The sequence below is a fragment of the Triticum aestivum genome, chromosome 3A (assembly GCF_018294505.1).
Source record: "Triticum aestivum cultivar Chinese Spring chromosome 3A, IWGSC CS RefSeq v2.1, whole genome shotgun sequence".
Classification (NCBI taxonomy): Eukaryota; Viridiplantae; Streptophyta; class Magnoliopsida; order Poales; family Poaceae; genus Triticum; species Triticum aestivum.
The window spans coordinates 703,780,307-703,789,297 of record NC_057800.1 but is presented as its reverse complement, the minus strand read 5'-3'; positions in this window follow the sequence as shown (position 1 = coordinate 703,789,297).

Here is an 8,991-nt window from a genome sequence, read left to right as displayed (position 1 = left end):
CCGGTTCGAGCCGGTCTTGCCATCTATAATGGCGGAGAGCAAGCGGAGAGTGCCCCTAATCCCTCTAAAGGAGAGCGGGTATGCCTTGTCCCTTATTTAATAAGAGGGCTCAGATTTCCAATCCATCCGTTTCTCCGGGAGCTACTGGATTTCTATGGCCTCCAGCTACACAATCTTACGCCTGCCTCCGTATTGCATATCGCGGGCTTCGTAGCCCTCTGCGAGCTGTTCTTGGGTGTTGAGGCTCATTTCGGGCTATGGAAAGAGCTATTCTGCCTTGTGCCCCATTATCAGAAGGGGTCAATATATCAAGTGGGCGGAGCCGAAGTGTGGCGCATCGCCAGGACAGGATATCTATCCGGAACCCCGAAGAAGGCGTCTGAGGACTGGCCTTCGGAATGGTTTTACATAGAGGACGTCCCGCTGCCGGATCCTGTCCGGATCGGCCTCCCTGAGTTCGATAGTGCTCCACTAAAGAAGCGCCTAAGTTGGCGTCCACGGAGCCCTCAAAGGGAAAGTGACAAGGATGTTCGTTACCTGATGGGCCGGATAAGATTGTTAGCTCATTCCGGACTGACCATGATCGGGGTCATGGCCGCATGCATCATGCGAGGGGTGTAGCCGCTATAGTATAGAGGCCACCCCATGTGGGACTTCAACGGGGAGGACGACGCCACCCGCTACGGCCGTAAGGGGCCAGATTCGGCTGCGGCTCTAACAAAGACCTTGTCCGCTTTGTACAAGGGAGAAGAGGTGGATTTTCTCCGCTTCGACCCAAAGGGTGGATTTTCTATGTACAATCCCCCAAGCTGGGTAATTGGTCACATTTACCTGCCCCTCCATTTTACATTCCCATTGTTAAATATTCAGTCTAACGACTTCAACGCAGGAACTGCACCAGGCTGTTAAAGAAATAAACAACCCTCCTCCACAACCCGAGGACCCAGGACGGTCCCTCGATCCGGCCTCTCAAGAGGATCCGGACTTATCAGTGGAGCTGATTGATGGAGTGTTCCATCAATTGAGAAAGGACAACGCCTTGGTGGCCATTACGGCCGATTACCCAGGGCTAATCCCGGCCTCCCAGGTAACTGAGATCGAAGTCCCAGTACCCCGAATAGGGGTCCTCCCTCTCGCGTTTTTAGTTTCCTGATTACAACCGAACTTTGCAGGGGAGGTTCTTGAGACGGGGGGCCGAACCTGCGGCGACAAGCCAACGAGGGACCGCAGGGCCCCGTGGGCAGAAAAGAGGTGCAGTCTGGACCGAGGCGTTAATGCAAAGGTATGTCGCGCCCCCTTATCCCCGGTGTTATACCTTCAAGGCATATTAACACTCGTGCTCTCTTGAGGACAAAGAGACCTCGCCGGAATATATCCAGAGAGACTGCCAATCGTGCCTCCACCAGCCAGGCTCCAAAGCTTGGTCCGGAGGCGGAGGCGAACACAAGGCGCGCACCGGACGCTCCTCCGATGGAGGATGTGGACAGGTTGTCTGCCACCAACTCTGAGGTGGAGAGTGCCATGAACCACAGGCGTCGCCGGACAATTCTTCGCGACGCTTGTTTCTCCCGAGAGGCATTAAATGCCTTCAATTCGGGAGATGCGTACCTCCGTGCTGCTCAAAATGGTCTAGCCAGAGCCACGGAGCAATATGTAAAAGACATAAGGGTAAGAAAATTTTGGTAATTATATATATATATATATACCAGTAGCCCCCGAGACTTGAAACAGTTAGAATAACTGATTTAAGGATCATTTGTTATGCAGGTTCTTATAGAAAAGAATTCCCTACTGTCCAAGGAGCTGGAAGAGTGCAAAGCCCAACTTGAGGCCGCACTAGCCGCGGTAGGGGAGCCCAAGGAGACCCCCTCTGGTAATATACACTTCAAAAGATAAGTATTTTGCGAAGCACGGCATGGGTGCGAATCTGAAAAATGAAATTGCATATGGCGCCGGATTGAATCCGGAAAGGCAACACCTCCTACGCCAGCTGAAGGCTGGTGAGACTGTGCTAACAAAGGTGAGGCGGGAGAAGAACGATCTCTAAGATGCCAACACCAAGCTGGGCGTCAAACTGAAAGATGTCTGTGCCCAGCTGTCAGACTCCGTTAAGGAGAATCAGCGGCTTCGGCGCGGCATATTTAGTAAGTGCTTGAACGAACCTTTGAAAAAAAGTTTGGCGGGGAAGACGAGTAATAGAGTAATGTCTGTAGGTGTGCTAACAGGTCGTCCTGCAGAGGAGATGCCCGGTTCTATGGGTGACCTTCTTCCTAAGCTCTCGCAACTGCTTGAGTGAGTTCGGCAGGCGATGCAACGCGTCGCCCAGGCCCTGTGGCCATCCATCTCCATGCCCGAAGGTCTTGGAGAGCTTGCGGAGAAGCTAAAGGAAGCACGGCGGCGCTTCCGATTGTGGAATATATCGGCCTGCCGTCAAGGCGCTAGGGAGGCCTGGGACATGGTGAAGACGCGGTACACAAAGGCTGACCCCAACAACATGGCCGAGGTCGGTCCTGTGGGGCCCGATGGGAAGGAGATCCCTGTAAGCTTAGTATATGCCCAAGTAGAATTGGCCGCAAAGTATTCCCAGCAAGACTGTAAATTAGACAGCCTGTTAGATGGTATTGAAGAGGAATACAATCAGTCAGAATGACTATGTAATTTAATTGACATTTATAATGCCTTCTAGCCGGATTGTAGATCGTTTGTCATGGCCGACCTTTTCGCTTCAGCCTCGGGACCTGACGGTCCGGAGTGTGTCCGAATTCCCATGCGGCTATATAAGAGCGGGGGAATGCGTGGAGACCAGGCGTAGGGGTCATTAGTGCATGAACAGACAAGTGCCCGACTAGTTATGTTATATTACATGGTTAGTAAGAAACATCTTCCAGGGAGAATAGTTCCGTTAGGGATTCCTTTCCCTGGGAGGCATGCCCTAAAGTGCATGCCCATTCTGCGAGAAAGACGCAGGAAAAAGCATCTGGGGGCGCATAAATAAATAAGTGAAAAGATCATCTTTTAGGTCACCGACCGAATATTCCCTGAAGAACACTAGCTTTCGGCTGCACCCAGTCTGAGGTACACATCCGGCTGATCCGGCAGTAACAATCGCAGAGGTGCTCCCTTTACCGGCTAGCCGAATAATCGGGAACGTAGGGGTAAGCACAGGAGCCAGGCAACCCAGCTTGGCCAAAACTTAAGTCATATCGATGCATATAATGGTGAAATAAAAGGTACATGCGGAAGTGTAACACATGTGTTGGGCATGAAGCCCGTAGAAATAAGCTTCTGGTAAAAGAAGCCCCCGGGTTTAATGAGTGTGAATAGCACGTCATTTGATGAGCCTTTAAAGGCTATAAAAGAAAGGAAGGGGTGAAGGAGAGAAATGTAAGACAGACAGTATATATATAAAAAATGGACAGAGGAAGGAGACGAACACAGAGTCCGGTGCTAGGCATAGAATTTTCGGAGACGGGCTACGTTCCATGGGTTCGGTTCGAGTCGGTTATCCGATGCATCTCGTAGGCGGTACACTCCACCAGTCAGGACTTGGTCAATTATGAAGGGACCTTCCCACTTGGGCTTGAGTTTGTCCTTTTTCTTGTCCGGCGGGCGTAGAACTAGTTCGCCAACGTTGTAATTTTTGGCCCGTACTTCTTTGCTTTCGTATCTTCGAGCCTGCTGTTGATAGAATGCGGAACCGGATTTTGCCACATCGCGCTCCTCCTCCAATGCGCCCAAACTATCCTGCCGATCGAGCTCGGCTTCTCTTTCTTTGTACATGCGCACTCGAGGTGAGTCATGAATTATGTCGCAAGGCAAAACTGCCTCTGCGCCGTACACCATAAAGAATGGTGTGTACCCGGTAGTGCGATTCGGTGTGGTCCACAGCCCCCAAAGTATGGAGTCGAGCTCCTCTACCCAGTGCGTGTTAGATTCCTTGAGGGACCGCACTAATCTGGGTTTGACGCCGCTCATGATAAGACCATTTGCACGTTCGACCTGGCCGTTAGTTTGTGGGTGATAGACGGAAGAATAATCGAGCTTGATGCCCATGTTTTTGCACCAGAGTTTTACCTCGTCGGCCATAAAGTTCGTGCCGTTATCAGTGATGATGCTGTGGGGGACGCCGTAATGGTGTATAACCCCGGATATAAAGTCTATCACTGGTCTGGATTCGGCCGTCTTAAGAGGCTTGGCTTCTATCCATTTGGTGAACTTATCCACCATGAACAGTAAGTATTTTTGCTTGTGGGTTCCGCCTTTAAGGGGTCCAACCATGTCAAGCCCCCAGACCATGAAGGGCCAAGTAATGGGGATAGTTTGGAGGGCGGTGGGTGGCATATGGCTTTGGTTTGCAAAGAGCTGGCAATAGGTGCATCGTTGGACTAAGTCCTGGGCGTCTGCCCGGGCCGTCGGCCAATAAAAGCCTGTATGGAAGGCCTTGCTTACAAGGGACCGAGCTGCAGTGTGATGACCGCCGAGTCCTGCATGAATTTCAGCCAGGAGGTTCCGCCCTTCCTCTTCGGAGATGCACCTTTGAAGGACTCCGGTAGTGCTTTTCTTATAAAGCTCTCCCTCGTGGACTTTGTAGGCTTTGGATCGCCGCACTATGCACGTGCCTCATTTTGGTCCTCGGGATGTTCCTTCCTAGTAAGGTAGGCGAGGAATGGTTCTGTCCACGGGGCGATGATGGCCATTATTACGTGGGCTGAAGGTGTTATTTCATTGGCAGAGCCTCCGATTGTGTCAGAATGTTCGGTGTCGGGCAGTGCGGTTGGGTCCGGGCTGTTATTGTTTGGCTCCCCTTCCCATACTACGAATGGCTTGAACAGCCTTTACAAGAAGATATTGGGGGGACTACATTGCGTTTTGCGCCGATGCGTGCCAGGACATCTGCCGCCTGATTATTTTCCTGGGCTATATGGTGAAATTCAAGCCCTTCGAACCGAGCTGACATTTTTAGGACGGCGTTGCAGTAAGCTACCATTTTTGGATCCTTGGCATCAAAGTCTCCATTTATTTGGGATATTGCGAGGTTCGAGTCCCCGCGCACCTCTAGGCGTTGAATGCCCATGGATACTGTCATCCGGAGACCATGTAAAAGGGCCTCATATTCGGCTGCATTGTTGGAGTCTTTGTACATAATCTGGAGTACGTATTGAACTGTGTCTTCTGTGGGGGACATCAAAATGACGCCAGCCCCTAGTCCGTCCAACATCTTGGAGCCGTCGAAATGCATGATCCAATTTGAGTATGTGCCGTACTCTTTAGGGAGTTCGGCCTCCGTCCATTCTGCGATGAAGTCGGCCAAAACTTGCGACTTGATGGCTCGCCGTGGCTTATAAGTTATGTCGAACAGGAGGAGCTCAATGGCCCATTTTGCAATCCGGCCTATTGCGTCATTGTTGTTTATAATATCGTTAAGTGGTACTTCTGAGGCTACTGTTATTGAACACTCTTGAAAGTAGTGTCGTAGCTTCCGGGATGCAATGAATACTGCGTAAGCAATCTTTTGATAATGCGGGTACCATGATTTGCACGGAGTGAGGACAGTGGACACATAATAGACCGGCTTTTGAAGGGGGAATTTGTGTCCGTCCGTTTCTCGTTCGACGACGAGCACTGCGCTTACCACCTGATGTGTTGCTGCAATGTACAATAGCATTGGTTCGCCAATGTTTGGCGCGGCCAGGACTGGGTTTGTTGCCAATATGGATTATATTTCGTCGAGTCCGGTCATGGCTGCATCCGTCCATTCGAAGTGTTCGGTGCGCCGAAGGAGGCGGTAAAGGGGTAGGGCCTTTTTTCCCAAGCGGGAGATAAAGCGGCTTAGAGCCGCCACGCATCCGGTTAACTTTTGTATTTGTTTGAGATCCTTTGGGATATCCAATTGTGACAGAGCTCGGATCTTGGCTGGATTTGCTTCAATTCCTCTAAGCGGGAGATAAAGCGGCTTAGAGCCGCCACGCATCCGGTTAACTTTTGTATTTGTTTGAGATCCTTTGGGATATCCAATTGTGACAGAGCTCGGATCTTGGCTGGATTTGCTTCAATTCCTCTACCGGATACAATGAAGCCCAAGAGCTTTCCGGCTGGGACGCTGAAAATGCATTTTTCCGGGTTGAGCTTGATGTCGTATGTTCGGAGGTTATCAGATGTGAGCCTCAAGTCGTCTACTAGAGATTCGACATGTCTTGTTTTGACGACCACATCATGTACATATGCCTCCACCGTTTCGCCGATCTGGTTTGCCAGACATGCCTGAATCATGCGCTGATATGTTGCGCCGGCATTTTGAGCCCGAAGGGCATTGTGTTGAAGCAGAATGGGCCGTATGGTGTGATAAATGCCGTTGCGGCTTGGTTTGATTCTGCCATCTTGATTTGATGGTAGCCGGAATATGCCTCGAGGAAACACAACGAATTGTGTCCTGCGGTAGTGTCGATAATTTGATCGATGCGGGGGATGGGGAAGGGATCATTTGTGCAAGCCTTGTTAAGGTCTTTAAAATCAATGCACAAGCGCCAGGATTTGTCCTTCTTTGGTACCATCACCAGGTTTGCTAGCCAGTCTGGATGTTTTATATCTCTGATGAATCCGGCCTCCAATAGCTTTGCTAGCTCCTCTCCCATGCCCTATCTCTTAGGTTCGGAAAAACGCCGAAGAGCTTGCTCGGCCAGCCTGCGTGGGATTCCTGGCATGTCTGAAGGGTGCCAGGCGAAAATGTCCCAGTTCTCTTGTAGGAACTCTCGCAGTGCGGCATCTACATCAGGGTTTAACTGTGCCCCGATGGAAGCTGTTTTATTGGGGTCCGTTGGATGGACCTGGAATTTGACTATTTCGTCCGCCGGTTTAAAGGAGGTGGACTTGGATCTTTTGTCGAGTACCACATCGTCTCTATTCACCGTGGAGCGCAGCGCAGTCAGTTCCTCAGCCGCTAGGGCTTCGGATAGTGCCTCGAGGGCCAGTGCAACTGTCTTGTTTTCGGCACGGAGTGTTATGTCCGGATCACTAGCGAGAGTGATGATCCGGTTGGGCCCGGGCATCTTGAGCTTCATGTACCCGTAATGGGGTATTGCTTGGAAGATTATAAATGCTTCCCGCCCTAGCAGAGCGTGATAACCGCTGCTGAACGGAGCCACGTGGAACGTGACCTCTTCGGACATGTAATTATCCGGCGTGCCGAACACCACATCTAGTGTGATTTTTCCTGTACAGCGCGCTTCCCGACTGGGGATTATTCCTCTAAAGGTTGTGCTCCTTCGCTCAATGCGGTTCTAGTGTATTTCCATTTTTTGAAGGGTTTCCACATAAATGAGGTTCAATCCGCTGCCGCCGTCCATGAGTACCTTGGTAAGACGAAAGTCGTCCACTATTGGACTGAGGACCAATGCGGCTCGTACTCAGGCTGTTCGGAATTTAGGTTCATCACTGGCGTTAAAGGTAATAGCTGTGTCACTCCATGGGTTTATTGTTGCCACTTGGTAGATTTCGGCAAGGCTGTGGAGTGTCCTTTTTCGCATGTTATTTGATGCGAAAGTCTCGAAGACTGTTGATACCGTATTGGTGTCTCTGGGGTGGCTTTCTGTGGCCTCCGAAATTAGGAGATCTTCGCCAATTTTGGCCACCTGCTGGAGTATCCAACATGCTCTAAGGCTGTGAGTTGGTGTGGCGTCCTCTGTACTGTGAATTTTATAGGGTCCATTAAGCCATCCTTCCAATACGGTTCCATGCCCTGTAGAGGGTTTTTACTTTTTGGTGTTTGACCCGGGTGTCTGGCGATGATGCACCCTTTTATTTCGGACTGGGTTTGTATTCAGGGCCGGATTGTCCCAAAATTTTATTTCGGTTTTCCAGGCGCTTTCCATCGCACAGTACTTTCGTACTATGGACGCCAAGTCAGCGAAGAGTGTAATATCACGGCGACTTATGGCGTTGAGGATTCCCTTGTCCGTGCAATTATTGCAGAAGAAGGAAATTGCGTCTTCCTCGCGGCAGTCCTTTATCCTGTTCATAACCAGGAGGAATCTGGCCCAGTAATGATGTACTGTTTCTTCGGGCTCTTGCCTAATTTGGGATAGATCGCTTATGTTCGGGTGGGTGGGCGGAATTAAATCCGAAGCCTCACCCCATCTGAGGCTCAGAGGCCGAGGAATTTCCGAACTCAAAAATTTGGATTCCTGGATGTTGTCCAATGAATCCAGTCTATCGCCTGACTCTAAGTTCAGGTCTTGAGTGATATCCTCCTCCCCGCGGGTATCCGGCTTGGAGGGATCGGGAATCCGGACGTAGCTAGTCCTTAAGATAGATGAGGGGTTGCCGCACTGTCCCTCTACCACGGCAACGTGATGGGTGACTTGGGGAGAGTTAATCTCTCTCGGATCGGGCTTAGGCCCAATCTGGTCGTAATTCGTAGCGACTCCCAGGGCGGCGATGCGATCCAAGAGCTTGTTTATAGAGGAGAGCTCCATTGGATCTAACTGCTAGGCGAGTTCCGAGCTGACATGAACATTGTTTTCGATGGCTCGAGAGGTCATCGTCGGTGCAGAAGCCGAACATGCTGTCATAAGAAAACCAGCTAGCCGGAGGGTTTGACCGACAGCCAAAGCTCCCTTAGCAACGGTGCCGTCTTTAAAGACGGGGGGAGGCATCCTTCCTGATGGCGACGACATAGAGGAACTCTCAATGAAAGCATCAATGTCGGTGTCAAAACCGGCGGATCTTGGGTAGGGGGTCCCAAACTGTGCGTCTAGGCCGGATGGTAACAGGAGGCAAGGGACACGAAGTTTTACCCAGGTTCGGGCCCTCTTGATGGAGGTAAAACCCTACGTCCTGCTTGATTAATATTGATGATATGGGTAGTACAAGAGTAGATCTACCACGAGATCGGAGAGGCTAAACTCTAGAAGCTAGCCTATGGTATGATTGTTGTTCTGTATGTTGCCCTACGGACTAAAACCCTCCGGTTTATATAGACACCGGAGAGGGTTA